The sequence below is a fragment of the Helicoverpa armigera genome, chromosome 4, assembly GCF_030705265.1.
Source record: "Helicoverpa armigera isolate CAAS_96S chromosome 4, ASM3070526v1, whole genome shotgun sequence".
NCBI classification, from domain to species: domain Eukaryota; kingdom Metazoa; phylum Arthropoda; class Insecta; order Lepidoptera; family Noctuidae; genus Helicoverpa; species Helicoverpa armigera.
The window spans coordinates 368,696-392,062 of NC_087123.1; the positions used below are offsets into that span (position 1 = coordinate 368,696).

Below are 23,367 nucleotides of genomic sequence, written 5' to 3' on the forward strand. Positions count from 1 at the left end.
CGGGTACCTACACTGGCGTGCAAAACCAAGGGATCAATCTCAAAGCGGCGGCTGGCCCAATTCCGGCAGTTTTTCCACCAGGTGTATTACGTTAGTTGCCAACTCCGGATCGTAATAAATGTTCGTTCGCTCAAGTTTCGCTCAAAGGGAGATTGTAGTTTACTGAACTGAATGATTTTGATGTCTATAAGGGATGTTTGAGTTTTGTAAAATGTACTTTTCTGTGGTTTCACTGTTCATTTCCTCTGGTTCCATGTGAGACCAAATTTTACCTAAATCCATACAAAATAATTGCGATTAGTGCAACTTTTTTTATAATTATATCATTTCCTGAATATATTTTCAGAGTTTTCAGAAATATTTAAAGCGCGTTTTTCCAAAATCAATCAGCAGCAATCCCAGAGTGCAGGGTGTGTGATTCTCTTGAGAGAGATATAATTGAAGATCTATTGTTTACATTTCTTTATTCGTACCAACTTCTACATAATGCTTCATATAAATGAAGGTGTACCGTGAAGTTTGAGCCCATATACCAATATACGCCATAATAAAGACCACCAAGTTACGTCCGTATCACTGACATTCTTAGAAAGCCAATCCTTCAGCAAATTCCTGAAACCGAGCCTGTTATTTACAGCTACTTGCGGCGGAAGTGCGTAACACGCGCACCGGCACTGACGTCACGCTGCCCGAGGACACCGGAAGTGGACCGTGGCGCCGCACGCCGGAACCGGATGTCGGCGCACGATATCGCCTTACCGGGGTAATGACCGATGATATTATAGGCTATTTTGTTTAGGTTTAATAAATATCTAGACCATAAGAACTCGCCTTCACTAATAATCCCATAAATGCATTTGTATGAGCCGTAGATAATACTATAGCAAACCATCATCCTTCAGTTTATTCTTCAGGAAAACCATCCAACTAATTCTACTTCATGTTATCCTCTTTTTTATGAAATGACCTTTCTCAACACATTCGTCTTATTTCAGACTACAAATTATAGCCCAAAAGATAATCGAAAAAGTCAAGCAGTTAATTTGCGAAGCATAGGTCATAACTATGTCGAAGAAGATTCATGTAACACACGCCATGAGCGGCGCTCACAATTACTTAATCTCCTAAATATAAATAAACAGCCTCCTTATGTATTGGAGCCGACAAAACAGCAATATATTGTAACATATCGAGCTCAAGTCGATCACGTCGCGACGATAACCTAGCTTAATGTCTAACTCAACAAGCATCCAGCATCCTACAGATATTTCATACACAAAAAATAACAAAAATAAAGAAAAATAAAGCGCTGCAAACTTGTCATAAATATCCACCTCCGAAATCCCCTTTGTCGAGGATGTAATAAAAACCGCCGATATCTCGACAAGACAAGGAAAATCCCCCGGACTCGCCCAAGTAACGCACAAAATGAAAGCAAAACTTAGTGTAATTAATTGTGAGTACGTACTCAACGCTTTTGTAATAAATCGTTTCATCCGCGAATAAATTCTGTCCAGAGACGCGTCTGTTCGGCTGAACTTCAGCAGTGCTTGCGTCTCGCTCGCACGCGCTCCCCATTTGCATAATATCACGTCACCTGTCCCTTTCGGAAATTTACAAATGATTTCCCAGTTTCCCGCTTTTCGTTAATCACGTGTCTCGAAGCCGCGTGATGTACAATGTAAATTAAGCTCTATAATCGTATTGGTAAAGATGAGTTTGGTGCGGTATGTAATGGAGTTGTGGCGGGGTGTTCAACCGTTAGGTAAAGTTTGTCGAAATAATTTCTCAGAGATATCGGGTGCGAGGCAGTGCGCGCGAATAGCCGACGAGTTGTCGACTCAGGCTCAGATAAGAGGTAATAATTCTTAATCTCAGTGTAGAGGAAAGTTTGGGTCGCGGTCGGAACCGAGACATTGTTTTAGAACAACGATAATTTTCATAGTCTACGAGTTGAAAGAAGTTACGAATCGCAGACATAAATAATATTAGGAGAGAAACTGCTACAGTTCGTGAACTAAGTCGATGGACCTATAGATTATCATTGTTTGTTATTACAAAACAACAACTTGTCAGGTTTATTACAAGGTACTGGGAAGTTTTAAAATATAACTCACAGAACTTAGAACTTTGCAACAGTTGCCAATGTTATTTTGTTACACCTTTTCGTTTAGTTTTCGATCAATGCTTTTTAAGACAATAGATTTTCTTAAAGGTATTGGTACAACCATACTTAAGAGCTTTACAAAGACAACTTCAATCCGTCCATTACGCCGTAAAGCGTCACCCTTCAAGCAGTACCTCCTGTGGTACTCAGCAGCAACCCCTGTCTGCCAACCAGTGGTGACTGTCGAGAGTCTCTCTCCTCAGTCTGCATAGGATTGAGCGTGAGTGTTGAGCGTTGACTCATACTGTTTACTTTTCACGACAGATTACCGGGCTGTTTTTACTTATTTTGTATTTATTTATTTATTATGTACTTTTTATGGTAATCAGTCTCTGAAACTTTTGATAAATACTAAAAAGGTGTTTGATAATAGAAAAAGAGTCAATTTTCCTGGAACCCCGTCAATTAACCCGAAATTTTGAAATCAAATACACATATAAAAACAGTCTCATTGGCAGAAAGGGATACTGCTCGCGTGAGGATTTGGGTTCGACTTCCAGATCGATAGTAGGTTTTCAGTATAAGAGTTACATAGGTGTAGTACATACATTATTCATTATCTAGAATATGCTTAGGTGTAACTGATGTACAAAATTATTTTTTAGTGCAAATAATAATGATGCTTTAGCCTAAACAGCCTACGTGGATGATTTAAAGCAAAAATAACAATAATTTGAACTGAAAACTTGTCCCACATAGATCAAAAACAGCGTTATATTTCAACACAAACGCTCCGTCTAAAAACAACAGTGCACACAAACAAACTAAACGTTAGTAACGGTGGCAAAACAATTCATGTTTACTCACATAACATCACTATTTCTACGACTATCATAACTATGTTCTGTATTAAATACCAGCTATTTCATTTTCCCACAGTTTAACGTAATTCTTAAAAGAACTACTTTGAAGGAAAACTCTCAAGTATAATGCTGTAATCTAAATGTTTCAATACATATCTTCATGACAATAAAAATTCTACGAATTACGATTCCGACAAATTGAGAACCTCCTCCTTCTTGGAAGACGGTTAAAATATCTCTCATCATCATCATCATCCTCCGAGCCTTTTCCCAATCATGTTGGGGTCGGCTTCCAGTCTAACCGGATTCAGCTGAGTACCAGTGCTTTACAAGAAGCGACTGCCTATCTGACCTCCTCAACCCAGTAACCCGGGCATCCCGATACCCCTTAGTTAGACTGGTGTTAGACTTTCTGGCTTCTGACTACCCGTAACGACTGCCAAGGATGTTCACTGACAGCCGGGACCTACAGTTTAACGTGCCATCCGAAACACAGTCAATGGTCAATGTCTAAGATATACTTAGAAAGTACATACAAACTTAGAAAAGTTGCATTGGTACTTGCCTGGGATCGAACCCGTGCCCTCATACTTGAGGTTGGTCCTTTACCCACTAGGCCATCACGACTTTTTTTTGGTTAAAATATCTCTCAATCAGTTCATTAGATTCAACCTAAACTGTAAAGTAACTTTGGACGTAGCACTTTGAAAAAATCAAGCAAGCCAGTTCTCATACACACAAAATTGCAAGGCCACAAATACCAGTGACATATAACATTAAAACATACTGTTCCCCATCTCCTAAACTCTGCAACAAACAGTTGACTAACCAGCTCGCCACAACATACGCAACTCACACACTTACCCGCCAGACTTAATTACTGTATTTATGGTTACAAGTGGGAACAATTAGCGCTACCAGCAACGTTCTGTTACATACGTAATGCTGAATGAAGACTGTGATATGTGGAGGTTTACTTCTTGAATTACTTCAAGTCTACTTGTACTTGCTTATTCAAGTTGAATACTTAAAAAAGTAAGTGAGTCATAATGTCAAATCATGTCATGTGGGTGTAGTCCTTTTAAGTATAGGTTTTCTTAAATTCTGCAAATCGTTAATTGATCTTGCTGCGAATGCAAATCAATTATACACATCTTCAAATACAAACGTACCAATTCAACAAACCGACTTCAAAATCCCAAACCCCACGAAGTCACCATTAACTGCCACAGTGTGAACATTAACCATGTACTTACATGTATAGTACCGTCACTTGTATAGTAAAGTCACCTGTATAGTACACCTATCTGTATAGTTGTGTATAGGCACGTTGAAATCTGTCGAGGACGTTGATCAGATAGAGATGGATAAGTAAGCGAGAGGACGCTCTCCTGGGACCGTGTCTACACAACCGGGAGAATTGTGGAGTCTATAGAGTCGCTGTTGGAACTAAGTTCTTTTTTGTTATTTTTGTGCTCAGAAATAAAGTAGTAAGTGTTATTGCTGTTCTTGTTTACTAAACAACTTTGGTTAGACGATATTTAGATATTTAGAACCGTTGCAGGTATTTTGAACTCCTTATTTGGTGCGAGCATTTCCTTTCCAACTCAAAATACTTGCGCTATTTTCCCTAACTTTAGCGAAACCTAACTTTATCTTAAGAAATACTATTTCTAACTCTCTTAGGCTGATTGTGTACAACAGTGGTCACCTGTGGCAATACAACTCAAAACCTTTTACATAAATACTTTAATGTGGAAATCTGTGTCTCATTTGATTTACAGAAAGACAGCTTTTATCAACCCTGCCCTGAGATGTTTTTTTCTAAACAATTTTTCCGCAATGCCACTCCACGCTACCTGAAATCCAAGAGACAACATCAAAGCCTCGCTACTAAATTAGACGTTTTGCAGATACTAAAAGATATTTAGCTGGGCCGTCCCTCTTACCTCCCCCTCTTACCCCGTGCCGCACCCCGGCCCCCTCCTCACAGTAAACTATTTAAAAGGGTTGTTTACACCCTGAGATATCTGGCCTTATGTACCAACATCTGAAGTACGACCTAAGGTTGATTCAATATACCTACTGTTTATAAATGTTCCAAGATTTTGAGTATTCCTTCGGTATAAATTTTAAGCATTGAAAGGTAAGGTTTGAAAAACAATATGTTGGTTATTTACGTTGTAGATTTAGTTAATTCAGAGGCTAAAAATAACCGGACCTAAGTCTAACAGTACTAAGTATAGTTGAATGAGTTAATGTGTTTATTTATACTACTAAATTCATGTTAGTAACTGCTTTACAGTGATGTTGCTATGTTATTTTGAATGCATACATAAATATAAATTCAAACCTGAATAATTCTGTATTCAATTACTTGCTGTCACAAACAACAATAGATTTAATAATTTGAATAAAATCTGAAATTCCTATTTAAAGCAGAAGTTTTTTGGCGTAGAACGACAAGATAAAATCTCGACATTAAAATGTATCGGGAAACATTCTAAAACAGAACACATTAACACTCCGTCCCTTTGACACGACATACATAATGTATGACTGACGAAAAAATCGTTACAAAATTAAAAATACATCCGAGATCGAGCCGAACATCAAACGTCGATCCCTAAAATATTCCATTTGACAAGTGACACCAACATCGCCTTTGATCTGGCGAGGCAGACGAAATTGCAACCAATCACAGGCCGTTCACATTCTGATTGCTTGAGGGACTCTTAATTACCCGATGACCTTTCGTCCTGCCTCGCAAAGGCGTGTCACAAGCCCTTAACACTTGGATGAGTGCCAATTTGCTTTGGACCCGCTTCGCCGAAATAGGGTGCAAAGACGCTGGGACCAATGTTCGGGACTATTTGTGAGGTTCACGCCGTTAATTGGACTGTGTTTAGTTATTTATGCTGATGAACGTGTAGGTTTGGTAGCCTTTCATATTTCAGTTATATATTTCAGTCAGGGTATTAAAATATAAGATTTAAATCCCGATTGTGACGCAAGTAATAGGTAACGAAATTCAAGACATTATCCCAGATGTGTTACGAAAAAATCAAACACACCATATTCATATTTTATGAAAATATACAATGCATAGAAGCATCCTATAAAAAGCTCCTCAATCACCATTAACAGGCACTCCAAAAGTCTGCACGTGGTTATATAAATAAGTTGTTCCAATCAGCTCGTCTGATTGCTCTTGTCCCTGCACGCTGACCTTAAGCGATGCCCTGTGGCCGCCGGGGACCTCCTCGAATAGCCGATACATTATGCTGCTATAAATACTCCGAAGAGAGCTGCTATTATGGGGCTATGCGGAGGAAGCGGGTTCCAATTGCTGCGACTATTAAGAAAGGATAAATACATAAATGAAGGCAGTTTTGAGTAGGGGTGAGTGTGTGCCTAATCTCTTACTTAAATAAAACTTATTTTATCGTACTAAAGAGTTTGTTGAATTGTAAAACTTCCTCAAAAATTACGTACTTTAAGTAAGGTGTTTTTACTACAGACAAACATCGACATTTCCTGTTGGAGGCAATGCTCCTGTAATTGCTTTTTAACGTATTATGCAACCAACCTAGTGTTTGTGAAGTGCCTAAGATACTATCACAATGTCTAATATAATTTAGAAGATTTTTTTAGTCCAGTCTTAACAGAAGTTCCCCTTCACATAGCAACAATGTTGACCTCTTATGACAGTAAATGGTCGCTAGTCTAGCCGGCCGGTAGCTCAAGTAGTGGGTACTGTGGGTTTGTGCAGTGCCGTGGTATCAAACCGCGCAGTCACATCAGCCGCGGCGCAACGACAGGATGTGTTAGTTATGTTCCTCTGATACCATTAAGCTGACTGGCTCGCGTGATCCCGCGCTCCTATACAGGGGGTGATAGACTCTTCATTCTTTGATTTGAAAAATAATGATCTCTGAAGGTTTTCAAAGTTGTCTGTGATGCTAAGTTCACCAGAAACAACTGTAATAGCTGGAAGTATATGTACTACCATCAGGTACATATACCTTTGTACATATACTTACAGCTACTATGCTTGAACTATTTCGTAGTGCAATTACTGTCGCGATACCTTGACTATCACCAAGAGAATGAGTTCATGACAGTAATGAGACATACTTAAACAGTTGAAAACTAAAAGTGTGTTGTGTAACGTTACATGGTGTTTTGTAATCATGTAACGTTATTTCGGTAATTTCCAAAAACATGATATCAGCATCATAATCATTGATTACACTGCTTTTCCCTTAAACCAGATTTTTGATCAGCAACATCCCGGTAATAAAATAAATAAATCCCTTTATTCGTAACGGAGCCTCCTGTACATAGTCCGAGACGCAACGACAGACAGCTGATGTCTTAGATCAATCCTCTCGGCTCGACGGGTCCACGGTCCAACTCCTACATATACCACGATACACTCCCTTTTATTTATTTGCTCAGGACTCAATAAATTCCTAACTCCCAACCGATTGTTCGATGCACTGAAAAAACAACGAGCAAAGCTACTAACAGTCTCGTGGCACAAACCAATATTTTTTTCTTCTCATACTAAATTAGATTGAAGTTTTTCGTGACGAACCTGCCTGAATATAAATTGCAACTAATAGCAATTTTGCGGATTTCGTATTGACGTTTTTCGGTATCTTATCCGGTGATCCGATGGTTCGGAGTGACGTGCATGTTGATTTATAACATGTTTTGACAATAAATCATGAAGGTTTCAGTCTAGGATAGATTGTAAAGTGCATAGACATGAAAAAATCCAAACAAAATTGTGATATTGAAAAAGTTTTAAGTCTGTGTTTGATATAAGATACAGATACTCTTTTAGATGAGTACAATTAATTAGTAGAGTAGTAGTAGAGTATATGGAAACTTAGTTAAAACTACCTTACCGGAAAAGGAGTCGGCTTGTCTGCTTCAACCGTTAGATAATTATCTCTAAAACTTGAATCATTAAGATAAAAGATTCTGTAAAGAATCGCCCTCCAAACCCGTGTGTCTTTTTAAACAGCACTAAATTACCAATAAACCATTAAAGCTCTTTCATTACCAAAACATTTCAAAACAAAAGCCTTTATAAAATAAAGTTATCCGCTCCCGTACAATACTAAATCTCCGGCTAACATTTCCAAAACTCATTAACGAAATAATATAATTAATTGAAATTCCTTAGATTACGCCAACATCTCACACTAAAAGCAACTCGGTGTAGTTGCGCGGGCGCAGGCGCGGAGGGGGGCGCCACTGCGCTGTGATTAACGCGCCGGCGCGCGCGCATGTTTCAGTTAATTAGCCCACAGACATGCGGTGTTCACACCCCCCCTCCCTAAAAAGGAGATCTCAGTTAGCCTTAAGTAGACGACAGTGTTCCGACCGTTCGTTTTGTTGCTACCATGTTGGCATTTTGTGTAGCTCACACCGCCCGTATTGTTTACAAGCGCGCTAAATGTGTAATTAAACTTTATTTGGTGCTACTCCTTATTTATGTTGAGCCTAAAAGAAATAACTTCTTAAGAAAATAGGGTTGGTGCCATGTCCTACACTTCGACTAAGAATCTTAGTTCTTCGATCTGATTTCAGCAGGATTAGCAAATAGCAAACATTCATTGAGATACGGGAAGATATGTACTTCAAGTTATCTCCTGAAAGCCGAAACAAAGACTGTTGGATACCAACCACCTGACATCTTAATCGTCCACAGGTTGCTTTCTACCAAATCTGAAGCCAAAGGTTCCCAAAGCTGAACAAGAACACAAACGAAAATGACAAATTATCTCACATCCGCCGTTTCAATCATACCAACTCAAATTGGAACGCAGAAATAATTACATACACATTCAAGATCATATCACATGGCTCACGTTACATAACACACATAGAATAAAACCTGCTGCTGAGCAAAAACTTGACGTGGCATTGAGGAAAAATGAAAAAAACCGAGACACAAATACACAATACCGAGGAGTCTTGGGTAGTATTACTCCATTCCGTTGGAAGCTTCTGTACGGCTCCGAGCATGCGAACAAAAACTATAAGAACGTTGCAATGCGGCCAACGGTAGCGAAATAATAAGATCGCACAACAAAATAAAGAAATGCCCTCGAAACAAAAGGAACGCTAGTGAAATAAGGCGAAGAGCTTTACGGAGTGACGCGGTGTGGGCCCGCGCTCATTGTCTTCCAAATACATACACCCACTAGCGCTGGATGTGGCACTCGACCACGAACCAGTACCAATCCTGTAAGGTCAACTTTATTCCATACTACATCATTATTCATAAAATGTTTTACCTTCAACAACAAAAGCAGACTATATTACTTATGAAATTAAAACATCCCAGACGATCATATCATCCTTGTTATCTCAAATTGATGTAAAAGTGTCACCAATAAAAATACCTTTCGGCTCGTGAAAAACCAGATTTATTTAGGAAGTATTCACAAACCTGACATTTGAATTCCAATGAGATTGCTAAATTGTTCAAGGTTGCTAATAATTATCACGTCCATAACGCACTCTATAAATATTTAATTAATGGCCGTAATGGCCTAATTAATATTAAAACAGTAATATAAAATCGAATATTATTTGTTTGCTACATTCGTATGGGATATATAAATTTTCCACACATAAGTGGCTGTCTAAATCAATTAGTTGGTTAGTTTAATAAATTATAGTTTTGGCATATTAATGCGACTCGTGTCAGTGTATTTAGTAGGCCTAATAAGAGAGTTAATTATATGATTTATGATTGAAAGTGGAACTTAATTTATGGCAGCTAATTATTACGAGTAGGTGGAGATTACTGGAGATACTATACTTGATAAGGTGGGATACATTTTTTATTATCTTGTACATAAGCTTACTCTTTCTCTATAATCTGTTAACATCGTAAAAATTGGACACATATAAAAATTTTAATTATTCCTTAATTTGGACTTTTAAGGAAAAAAATATTTTGTCAATAATAATTGTTTAACCAATAATAAATTTTTATGTTCCTAATATTGCCGCGTCCATTAAACTGCTTACATCTCCGTAACCCTCAGAGGATACTGGTAAAAAAACCCTTCGCAATCGGACTGGTTGAGGAACATCATTGTTGGCCGCGATACCTGTCTGCGGCTGCGTTGTAACGACACGACACTTCACCACCACGCCAATACCACCCTTAAGTTTACCCTCATAGTGATCATTTTCCTATAACGCTAGCAGTCGTGATTGTGGCTAGTCACAAAAATTGGTTCGTTATTTTTCGCTGATTGATCGACTTGACGATTAATTAGAATAGTCTTTGGTAATGTTTTGTTTTAGTTGCAGTTTTTTGTGTAGTGCAACTTTGGGTTGCTCGTTTAAATAATTTACCGTTACTTTATACGTGCCAACATTAATCCAGATTAGTAGTGTTGAATATTGAATTTTGATTTGATAGAAGGCGGCTTAAGTTAAAATAGATGAAGTAAAAGTTACTTTGTGCTAAGTTTGACAAACTGGTATCAGTAGATCTTATTTTAGAAAAAAACACACCTTCTAAAAGTTGCCTTTGATGGTTTCTAGTTATAAACAAGGAAAAACAGAATATATTTCTTATATTTAAATGAAAAACTAGCCATATTGGATTAAGAGCTGAAGAAGTAACCTAACACAAAGTTAACTTTCAATTCCACATTAAACAAAAACCCAAACAAATTACAACAAAATCTCATTAACTACCCTAAACCTCTGTTATCTTCACCGCATACATCACCCGTAACGCAAAACGCAGACGCGCGCGTAACGCAAACGTTCGCGTCAGGCACGTGACGTCACAACGGAGTTACGGATCTACGGAGCTGCGGAGTTAGTTCGGAATCCGGGCCCGGTTTTACATTACAATTGTCGCTCCAACCTGCGCTGCAATATGATAAATCAGTCGATGTACGTACTGGTGGGCGCACAAGTGCTTTAGGTCTGTGGGATTTTAATGATTATTAGAGAAAATAGTACCTACGTAGGTTATGGGATTCGAAAATTATGTTTCATCATCAGATATGTGAACCAGAGTGGATATTTTTAAAATTATAAGGTATCATCGAAAATATTGTTTTTATTCATCGTTAAGTTACCAAAACATCTACTTAATGTATTTCATTTCAGTTTGTAATCATAGCCTTTTGATAGATACTTTATTCACATAATGTCATTTCGTTACTAATCAAGCATCAATATTATTCAAACTGAAAAAACTGAATACTTATTATAACTTTACAACTCTCAAAAGTTCTCAAATTCTATTTACAAAATGGCCGAAACACCGCTATCGGCGACAGTACCAGGTGGAGATTTACACAGGCGGCAGGTACAGAGCTCATATCTGTAGGAATCCAGTAAGTTTAACACACGCCCTGTAGCTACTGTCTGCTATATACAGGACGTTCTCGTTCTATAGCCAAGTGAAATAAACTTTCAGCGATGTGCCAGTCAAATATTCGATTGAAATATAGTTTTTGGTGTTGGTAAGAATATTATCTGACTTTCTTACTTGAAGTTGTAGCCAGTTTGTAACGTCAGTCTCAATAAATGATTATGTTCAGAGAGCTGTCAAACAAAGAATTTTAGCAAGACTCGTGAACTTTCAAAGTTGAAACGAAACAAAAAGTTCTTGGCTTAGTTTCACACGAACCAACGAAAAATATTAAAATTTTTACTTTTGTCACAATTCAGCGACCAAAAAATAGAACACACGCTACATTTCCTTAGAGACATCAGTCATAAGAAATCACGTTGGTTCAAACGCTAAGGTTCGCTAATCTATTTATTTTATTGTGGCAACAAAACCGCGTGCTACACCGCTCCGGCGCGGGCGCAGCTTCGGGGAAGGCGCCTAATGAAGATCTTAATTGGGTGCGCGCGTGTGTCCCGCCCTTATCACCACGCTCCGCACTCAGGGATTTATATGATTGGAAATACCTTGTCATTTGAACATGGTGGCTTTACCATTGTGTTCTGTAAGTCGCTGAAACAATGGTCCTTTGATTCGGAACAAGTTGGGTTCGTAGCTTTGGTTACGATTAAAAAAAAGACTGGATTTGTTAACAAAAAGAAGTAATACAACCCACACGATGACAATTACGGCAAGATTTAAGATAGAACCTCTGAATCTAACCTCCGCACCGCTGAAAAAATCAACAAAACAAAATGTAGCAAACAAAAACGTCAAAAAAGCTCACGCGATACCACCATTACAAAATAACTCGGTCGTGTAGCCAGTGATTCGATTTAACTGAACGCAAATGTGAGATGCGACCGACATAAAATCAATCGGCGGGCACGCGAAGCTTAACACCGAAATAATGTAAATTATTGCTCGTAAAAGTGTCATTTTCGACGTACACGTGACGTCACCGGCACGACGTAATGCCGCACGTACCCGCGGCACGCACACTGAAACAAACTCTAAACACTCGCACGTAAAACATAAACTGCCGTAAACACCAAATGACCTGTCAGGCTGAACGTATTTGAAAATTGTTTATGCTCAAACTGCCCCCGCTTTGTTATCTTTGTCATCAGTTAGTGAACATTTGCATGTCTGCTCCTCCGGCAGGACTGTGCAAGCGTGCACCGGTACTGCTGTTTACAACATCAACATCAGCGTTAGGTATCAAAGAAAGGCTCAGCAGATCTATGAAGGACGTCGGGACGCATCCAATCTGAAATTCGTATTTAAAATAGGACAAAAGCTGTCAGGGCAGTAAACCTCAAACATCGAGTTATCGGTGTGTTGCTGGTGGCGTGTTGTTATAGGCTTCGCACACATAACCGATGAGACGTTCATTTACATACGGCGGGGGTGGGGGCGCGCGGGGGACGGACGCCGCCCCGGCCCTGGGGACCGCCGCGACGCCCTGGATACCCGCGCGCTAGACAGAGACCACTATATTATTATCCTGAGCTAAAAAAACGAAAAGTGGGCGGGGGATTACATTATAGTAGCGAAAGTAATCGATATTCTGTTTTAGTACGAGGTTGTTAGAGCTGCACCGCTGCAGCCTAAATACGTAAGGCAGTTAGGTCACGGAGGCCGGCAGGTGGAGTGCGCTTTATTTTTATGCGGGACCCGCTAAGAGGATTGCGCCCATGAAAAGGGTGGAAGCCGTAACGCAGCGCTCCTCAAGCCTTCAAATATATCATAAACACGGATGGCTTTTATCACTTACGGACCGTAGGACGCGTCGACACTTTAATGACTTGAGTGCTCAGATTGAAGCTCTAGTTTGATTTTGAGGGAGCATCTTAGTCGGGCATTTCAGGCTTATCCTTCAGAATTATGGTTTCTGAGGCCGAGATATTCCACTTTAATATTTGACTACGAGAGCTATTCTATATATAGCTGAACTAATATTTTAGGGCTCGCTATGTTATGCCTGCTTTGCATGTAGGCATCGTTCTTGTCATTTGTCCGTTACGTGACAAACTGGGTTTTATTTTTTCGTTCGGGCCTTTTCTCTTCACATTGGCATGCTAGCGACGTCTTATGCACATTTCTACTTCCTGAAAATATGTCTTATAATTAGAGACGGCATAAAAGACTAGGATACGCAGGTGCATGGCCCATAAATAGCTTATTCATAATATTAACCAATTTCTTAGCTTTATAAGTGGCATCACCAAATCTGCTGTCCGTATCTCAATTTGGTCATTCGAGACGAATTTTCGAAAAAATCTTCGGCAAAAATATTTCGACATGCTGGTGGGGTATTATTAACACAATTTGGCAGGGAGACCCTTACATCAAAGATGCAGCGTTTAGACCAAATGAGCCGTGGGCCATTTTCGCATAATTCAGGCTCGGAGCTCGTCGTAAAGTGACCGGACCTGGCAATATGAACGGTTTTGCCTTTATAGATCCGGTGTAGGTTTTCTATTGACCGCTGGGGGTAATGGAATATAATGTTCGATGGTTGCCTGGTGGCGGGATTCGGTTGAATAAACTTCGGTAGTCTCTTGTTTATGTTTTGGCAGCGGCTGGAGTTCGCACACATGTAAAAAGGTCTTGTGAATAGTTTGAACTTCCGATATTTTGTTGTCTGTGTAAGTAGAGACGTGAATAGCTGTTTAGCTAAAGCATAGTTACCTAGGTTCAGTAGAATTAACTTTTTAATGCTTTGGAGAAAGAACTATACATAAAATGTAAGTAGGTAAACATTGGAGAGCAACACACATAGGAGAAAACAACGAGTACAAGTAAACACATAAGTACATTAAATACTCATACACGTCACCCTTTTTCCACACATTACCCGAGCAAACGCGACATAAAAACAAAGTTATAGTAAAAATCACGTAGTATCAACATACTTATAGGAAAATCCACGGTGACGGGACATAGCTTAGCGTCGTAACGTAAAGATAGGGGATATTTATATAGTGATAAAATCCATTTACGACGAACCCGGTACAATGCGGAGCGAACAAACTTTATTTCCATTGCTTTCATATCTCTTGAGTAGGGCGGGGAAAATATCGATGGTGGTATGGAGTTTGCAATCGATGTCGACTAATGAAAACTCAAGCACATACCTTCTTAATTGATAAGGGATTTTTATGTGGCTACGTTGTGAATAAATTATTTTTCCTTATGTTCGTATTCTGAAAGTTTCAACTTTCAGATGTAGTAACTTACAACTTAGACGAAACAAAATGTGAGTAGACTTAACTTTTTCACTGAAGTCAACCTCACGTTCAAATATTACATTCGAATCACGGATCACTTAGACTAAACTTCACAGATTAAAACTCAAGCAAGTAAGTCTATCGACATAAATCGATGACATCGCAGCACTACTAAAGCCACCCTCAGTTTTTCCTTCAATTTTCCTTTTGCTACGATCTCCACTTAATTGACGAAGAATTTTGATTGGTCCGTACCTACGCCATATTCTATGCATTCGTCGTGGCGGGAATTTTCTTCTTTTTTTTTTAATTTGAGTACAGCTTCATTTATTATTCCGCCTCTTATTTTAATGGCTAGCTTCGTTATTGTCCGTCGAGTTCTCGATATTATTTTCAATTTTAATTGCTGGCTGGTTCTGTGTTTTTGCGGGCCTTGTTGATTGAAGTGTTTCCAGTGTTTTTGTTCAACTTGTATATTTAAGCGTTTGTTTTCAACGGTAGGTATCCTCTTTACGTATTTTCATTTAACTTTCTTTGATGCGATGGACGTGAGTAAATTGTTCGATATTTTTTGTACCGGTTATTTTTTTAAGCACCCCATAAGACAGCTGTAACGTAATTAAAAGTTTCATTCAAAGTTTACTTTCGTTTAACACATTAAAACACATAAAAATCTCGGCAATACTCAGGAATAACATTTCAATCGGTGGAAGCAATTACTCGTCAAAGGCGGTACAGTTGAATGCAGAACTGATTAAACGGTACAATCGCGGACAGTATTGACAAAACTGCGCGCGCGTCGATGCACCGGCGTCGAGTATTGAACAAATTTCCAGTATGGCCGCCCATTGAAACGTCACCGAGCCAGCATTGTATGCTCATCTTAACCGATAGTTGGGAGAATAGAATAATCGGTATTATTGGGATTTTTAAGCGTTTTTAAGAGGAGACAACTAGCCTCGTTTGTTAATCGGTGACTCGGCCTGCTTGCTTGTCACGCGGGAAATAGGGCTTGAAAGTGTTTTGATTTCTGAACTTTAAAGCTCATTGCAGAACAAAATGTTGAAATTGGTAAATGCTATGCAAAAGTTGCAACTCTTATCAAGACTATTCATTCCTGCTGATTAACAACAGGTAAACCAACTTCTGCCACGAATTTCTTGTAGCCTACAAATCTGGTAACCAAAAAGTTCCCAGACACACTTCACCCAGCTACTAATTGATGTTGCAAAGAGTGGTGCAAAACCTAACAAGTGTTCGTTACCTCACCCGGGAATCAAACCCGGTGTACCGATTAGCGCACATTGGGACTGACGGGGTTGCTACACACAATGTCTGATTAATGGGCATTAAGATTCAGACCGCGCTCCGTGGCGCCCGCCGGTTGCTGGGCTCGCGAATTGGGCACCCCTACGATGTAACGTTGCCCAGCGAAAACGCTGATTATAATTTTCAGCAAAAAACATGATGAGGACATACAAATATTTTGTTGAAAAATAAATAATTTAAAAATGGTAAAGAACCATTTGTTTTGACTCATAGCTTTTCAAGTAAATCCTGCGGTTTTATAATGTTCAAAATAACTTAGTCACTGTTATTAAAATCTTTTAAAGATGTACGGACGAACGTACATTTATTTTATATACATAATTTAATCTTGATGACATCGCATAGCATTGTTCATGCGCGACCTACATTTTATATTACTTTATTTTATGTTAATTTTGTATGATCAGTGAATTAAAGACACTCGCTAATAAAGGTCGTTTCCTCTTGACAACACCCACCTCTGATTAGCTGACATCATCTCATCGCGAGATTGACATCTTATGTATCGTGGTCACACAACCCGTACATTTTGGTCCTTCGAGACATCGCGAACCGCGTTTTTGACGAACATTGACAAGTGACATCGTGGCTCCTGGCAAATGACATTTAAATCAGGAGAGTGACAGTAAAAGTGCAGTGCCGTGACATTCATATTGAGTCAACAGCAGACTCTTATTGACTGACGCAGCTCACATCTGTGAACGGTGATTTCTGACAGCAACTTCAGGCCTGGCACCAGCTGGTGTGAAGAGTGATCGAGCATCTCAGCCATAAGTATCTCCTTCTCATCTGGACAATCTCAAGTAAGATCGTTCCATTTATTTTTGTACTTCGGTATTTGACAAGTTTTTCTTACTTCGGTATTTGACAAGTTTTCCTGACAATCGAGATGGAAGCGCAAACTCTTTATACTCGTCAAAAGGATATTATTTCCACAATCCAGACTATAAAAATCAACTTTAAAAAAGATGGTGCGGGCAGGAAGTCTCCAGAGTATATAACCTCGAGAGTGAATACCCTACACAATCTTTGGGGTGAATTTGAAATGAATCATCAGAAACTTGTCGAATATGATGATATTACGAGTGAATATTTCGTCAAGAACATCTATGATGACACTAAGCGTACGTATGAAGAAGTACTTCACTTGTTGACTTCGTACCGCGGACAGGAAAACAAAGGTACGCAACCAGATGAAAAGCTCAATGCTTTAATCATTGAACAGAAAACGAATTTTAAGGCGTTCAAGCGGTATCCAAAACCTTGAGATGGAGCAGTTGAGTAACAAATGGGAAATAGAAGATGAATTACGTAACCTGCAATTGAGATGGAATAACATTGACACTCTGCATTGGAAAATTGACAACATAGTTGAAGGGTCAGATATGTTCTATGAAAAGGAATATACTGAGTACGAAACCAAATTTAAAAAGAGTAAACGGGAATTAAGCAACAAGCTGTCGTCCGCTATACATCTGCAACATTCTACCCCACAGTTGGAGGTACCTGTCTTCACGGGAAATTACAATCAATGGCCTACCTTTCTCGACCTGTTTAAAGGTGGTATACATGACAATAAGCTACTAACAAAGGCTCAGAAGATGCAACATCTTAAGGGTAAACTAAAGGGAGAAGCTGAACGTTTAGTGCAACATCTACATGTATCAGCCGAAAATTATGACACCGCTTGGGAAATTCTCAACCACAGATATAACAATCAGCAAATTTTATTCACCAAACAAATTGAAATATTTCTTAATCAACCTAATATACAGAAACAAAATTCTTACGAGTTGAGAAGATTACATGATACTACTATGGAATGCATTCACGCCATCCATAATTTAGGAATTGACACCACGACGTGGGATCCTATCCTGGTTCATCTGCTGATAAAAAAGTTTGACACGCACACATACAGCGATTACATGGAAAGTAGGAAAGAACCTCGTAAATTACCAGTATTTGAGGAAGCTATTGCATTCTTAGAGGCTAAATTTACAGCCTTGGAACCTGTAAAGAAACATGACAAGAACACATCAACAATGAATAACCCAGGTTATTCTAAATCATTTGCTTACAAGGAAAAATCATCATATGTGCCTGGGAAGAAAACAGCATTTACTAGAACATCTAGCGTATTTCATTGTGTATTGTGCAATACCAACCATGCGTTATACCAATGCAGCAAATTTGAATCTATGTCACCAGAAGTTAAATTGGCAACAGTTTCGAAATATAATGTGTGCAAAATTGTTTATTTGTGCACGAAAAAATATCTGCAATTCCACAAAACGCTGTAAAGAATGCAACGCAGCACACAATACATTATTGCATGAAGCATGCGTCAACCCCGATGTGACCTCAAATTCTACCAAGCTATTCACACCAAGAAAACAGCAACAGATGCGTCAGCAAACTGTTCATCACTTAGCGGACATCAGTAACGAGATATTACTCCCATCGGTTCAAATGCATGTGTTATGCAAAGACGGACAATATATTAAATTGACAGCGCTTCTCGACCAGGGTTCACAAATATCCTTGATTACAGAGAATGCGGCACAAAGACTAGGATTACCCAGACGTCACTTTGACGGTACGATCTCTGGCGTCGGTACTTTATCAAACAAATGTAAAGGAAAATTAACCTTCAGTGCAAATCGATTCATGACGATTATACATTTAATACTGATGTTCTGATTATGCCAAAATGATTAATCATTTGCCGAACAATTCATTTGATACTGCTCATTACAAGCATATCAATAACCTTCCACTTGCAGATCCGGAATTTAACATATCGAAGCCGATTGACGTTTTATTAGATGCAAAAATATATTCAGAAATAATAATGAATGGACTCGTAAAAGGTTCTCCACAAGAACCCATTGCACAGCAGACAAAAATGGGGTGGATTCTATCGGGAACTATTACACCATCATTTAATTGTCATGTCGTCATTAATAACATAGAAGACATTGCCAATTATTGGGAGATAGAAGACATTCCATCTGACACTGAAGTGAAAAATCTTACGCAGCAAGATCGATTCTGCGAAAATTTATTCATGACAACAACACGACGTTTACCTAGTGGAAGATATGAAGTGAGGTTGCCAATGAAGGAAGGGTTTGAAAGTAAGCTGGGAGATAGCAAACCACAAGCAGTGGCTCAGTTCAAACAGCAGGAAAAGAGGTTCCAAAACGATGACACTTTATATGACAATTATAAACGATTTATCGACGAGTATATTAATATGGGTCACATGAAGAAGTGTGTTACTAAGACAAAAGTAAGCTGCATACTTCCACATCATGGAGTGATTAAAAATGACTCTACTACAACGAAGCTTAGAGTTGTATTTAATGGGTCGAGCAAAACTACATCAGGGTTCAGTCTGAATGATCTGATGGAATGTGGTCCGAAGCTCCAACAAGATATCCTGTCTCTTCTTCTGAGATGGCGAATATATAAAATTGCATTCACGGCAGACTGCGAAAAATGTATCGTATGGTGATGCTTCAAGAAGACCAGCAGCATCTGCAAAAAATTGTCTGGCGGGACCAATTAATGAAACCGCTGGAAGAATATCAACTGTGTACAGTAACCTATGGTACAAAAGCAGCGCCATATTTAGCAATGAGGACGATAAAACAGTTAGCAAGTGATGACGCACAGAAATATCCCCTTGCAGGCAAAATTTTGGAAAATGACCTATTTGTTGATGACCTAGTTAGTGGCGCTCATACCATAGAGCAGGCTAAAAATATACAAGCGGAAGTAATTGACATGTTGAAAGGAGCAGGATTTAACTTAAGAAAATGGTCGAGTAACACGCCGGAGTTACTAATGCATTTGACAGAACACCAATTAAATCCATCGGTATTGGACTTCAAGAACGCTGACTCTACTAAAACACTTGGACTTAGATGGAATCCGGTTACCGACACATTTACATATCAAAACAAAATAGGTCGCGCAACCGAGACATACACTAAACGTACTATGTTATCTGATATATCGAAGATTTTGACCCACTTGGTTGGTTATCGCCTGTCACATTGAAAGCAAAGCTCATATTTCAACGCGTGTGGTCCACCGAAATAGGCTGGAATGATACAGTTCCTCAAGAAATCCAGGAAGAGTGGAAGTTACTGAGGGATGACTTGGACAATATCAACTACCTTGAGATACCGAGATGGATTGGTACAACAGAAACTGACATCGAAATACATGGATTTTGTGATGCTTCAGAAAAGGCATACGCATGTGTTATTTATGCCAAAACCCGACATGAGTTTCAACAGACAACAATACAACTTATAGCAGCTAAAACAAAATTAGCGCCTGCCAAGAAGAAACTGACATTACCACGGCTAGAACTTTGTGGAGCCCTACTATTGACAAAACTTGTTGCAAAGGTCTTACAAACTTTTGCAATCAATAAAATTCATGCACAGACTTATGCTTGGACAGATTCCATGGTGGTGATTGGATGGTTGCATGGGAATCCGTCACGTTGGAATGTGTTCGTGGCAAATCGTACACAACAAATTACAGCCGTTATTCCCGCAGTACAATGGAGACATACAAAATCATCTGACAATGCAGCAGACTGTGCAACTAGAGGCCTTACCCCTTCCCAGCTGAGAGAGCACTCATTGTGGTGGAAGGGACCTACGTGGCTAAAGGATGACGTTAAAGAAAATACTCTAAATATAGAAGACCCGGAGATTGAAATCAAAAGAAATCCCCAAGTAATGACTACACAATTAAAATATGAAGTTATTGAAAACATATTAGAAAAATACAGTTCTATTACTCATGCGGCACGTGTCTTGTCTTGGGTATCGCGTTTCATAACAAATACTCGGTATCGTATAACTAAAAAGGCAAGGTATGAGTCACCAACAATTAACGACAATAATTACCTGACATCGTCTGAAATAGAAAATGCATATAACATACTTATTCGGATGACACAAGTTAAAGAGTACCATGATGACATTGCACAAATACAACGAACAGGATCGGTAAAAAGCAGTAGTAGTCTACTTAAACTGAGTCCGTTTTTGGATAAGAAAGGTATTTTGAGAGTTGGTGGGAGACTGGAATATTCAAACTTGACAAACGACACCAAACATCCCATCATACTTCCGAAAACATCAAGACTGACAGAATTACTTATTAACCAGGCACATAAAACGACACTTCATGGAGGTCCTAGACTTACCTTGATGTATTTACGACAGAAGTTTTGGATTATAAGCGGATATGTAACAGTCAAAAAACATATTCGTCGTTGTATAACGTGTTGTAGATTTAGTAACGTACAAAAAAATCAATTGATGGCGAATCTACCAGAACCTCGAGTGACACCTTCACGTCCGTTTACTCACACGGGTGTTGACTTCACTGGACACGTGGATGTGAAAGCGAATAAAGGCAGAGGGATAAAAATGACAAAAGGATACATCGCAGTGTTTGTGTGCTTTGCAACCAAAGCTGTACATTTGGAGCTCGTATCTGACTTGAGCACTCCAACATTCCTCGCCGCCTTTAAGAGGATGTGTTCTAGAAGAGGCGTTCCTAAACATGTTTATAGTGACAATGGGACGAATTTTGTTGGAGCTTCCCGTGTCATCAAGAAAGAATATCAAGAAGCCTTACAGATGATCAATGAACACTTTTTAAATGACATAGCTGACATGAACATAACTTGGCACTTCAACTCACCTGCGTGGCCTAGTGCAGGTGGGTTGTGGGAAGCTGCCGTAAAAAGTATGAAGCATCACCTTAAAAGAGTTCTAGGAGAACAAAATTGACGTATGAGGAATTTTCGACACTTTTGACTCAGATCGAAGCTTGTTTAAATTCGAGACCTCTCTACGCTATGACAGAAAATCCAGAAGATGAATATCTTACACCAGGACATTTTTAACTGGTGGAAACATTTTGTCTTCACCCTGACAGTTTATGATGCATGCGGAATAAAAACAAGATGGCAATTAACAGAACATATGCATCAACAATTCTGGAAAAAATGGTCTTCAGACTATTTACAACAATTGCAATCAAGATACAAATGGAATATTCCTAAGAAGGCCCCTTGCATCAATGATATAGTGCTCATAAAAGAAGACAACTTGCCACCTTCAAAATGGGTTCTCGGGCGAATAATGGAATTGCATCCCGGAAAAGATGGTTATGTGCGAGTGGTGACTGTAAAAACAAAATCAGGCACAGTGAAAAGGCCAATTATTAAATTATCATCTCTTCCCGTACAGGAAGACGAGACGATATGTAAATCTGACAACACTCAAGAATCTGACAACACTCAAGAATCTGACAAAATAAAACCAAGAGCTGCGAGAAGAATCAAGCGGAACTTTCTCGCAACCACTCTTCTATTACTGCTCACATTCGTAACTCCCTCTCTCCAACAAACAGTACACGTGACGTCATTGCACAATTCGAACTCTCTGTATTTTGACAAAATTGCTGACATAAATATTGTACAAGACCAATGGAAAATGGTGGTTTTCTATAATATGACCTCCTATTGGCAGAGCATTGTCGACATAGAGTCTTTCCTTCGGCAAATAAACAAATCGTGTAGAGAGGAACCTATGCTCACATCTATTGCAGCACAGTTGTACCATCAGTTGGAAGAAATAACACATCGTAACAATTTATTGACGAACATACAAACGTCGAGGAAGAAAAGAGGTCTGATTAATGGAGTTGGGTATGTTGCAAATAGTTTATTTGGAGTCTTGGATGAAAGATTTGCCAAAAGGTATGAAAAGACATCAAACTTATACAAATTAGAGAAGATCATTTATTTTCGTTATTCAAAAATCAGACGTCAATAATGGAAGCAGAAAACAACATCATAAAAAGAAATGAAGCTGTAATGAATAAAAACTTTATCGCTATCACTGAACATATGCAACGTATCACATCTGACATGCACCAGTTTCGAAACGAGATTCAAACCACGGTACAAAAGTTTCCTTGTTGACAGCACTCATGTCGGCTAATATTATAATTTCCCACATACAACGTTTACAGGATGACTTAATAGATACCGTAACTGACATTTACCATGGCAGAATAAATTCACATTTACTGTCTCCGGATCAGATTCAGCAACAACTCACCATAATCGCCAGTCAAATACACGGCGAACTCAAAATACCAGGGACTAACAGCAAAGAGTTATATGGACTAATGCAAATCAAAGCGAGGGTGACAAGCAAACTTTTGCTAATGGAAATCAGAATTCCTCTCTTGAACCATGATAAATTTGAACTTGACAGAATCATCACTATTCCACTGCAAAAAGGAACCAGTACTGTGTATACTCAAACTGAATCAAAATAC

General features: G+C 38.9%; 1 long non-coding RNA gene across 2 annotated transcripts in view; it reads left to right on the top strand.

Annotated features, from left to right (window-relative positions):
* LOC135116873 (uncharacterized) overlaps positions 1–23,367 on the top strand; it is a 45,374-nt gene that overhangs the window by 16,133 nt on the left and 5,874 nt on the right. For both annotated transcript variants that reach the window (XR_010276438.1, XR_010276437.1), the window contains exon 2: positions 638–763. This is a non-coding gene — a long non-coding RNA (uncharacterized LOC135116873). The remainder of the gene's footprint in view (positions 1–637; positions 764–23,367) is intronic.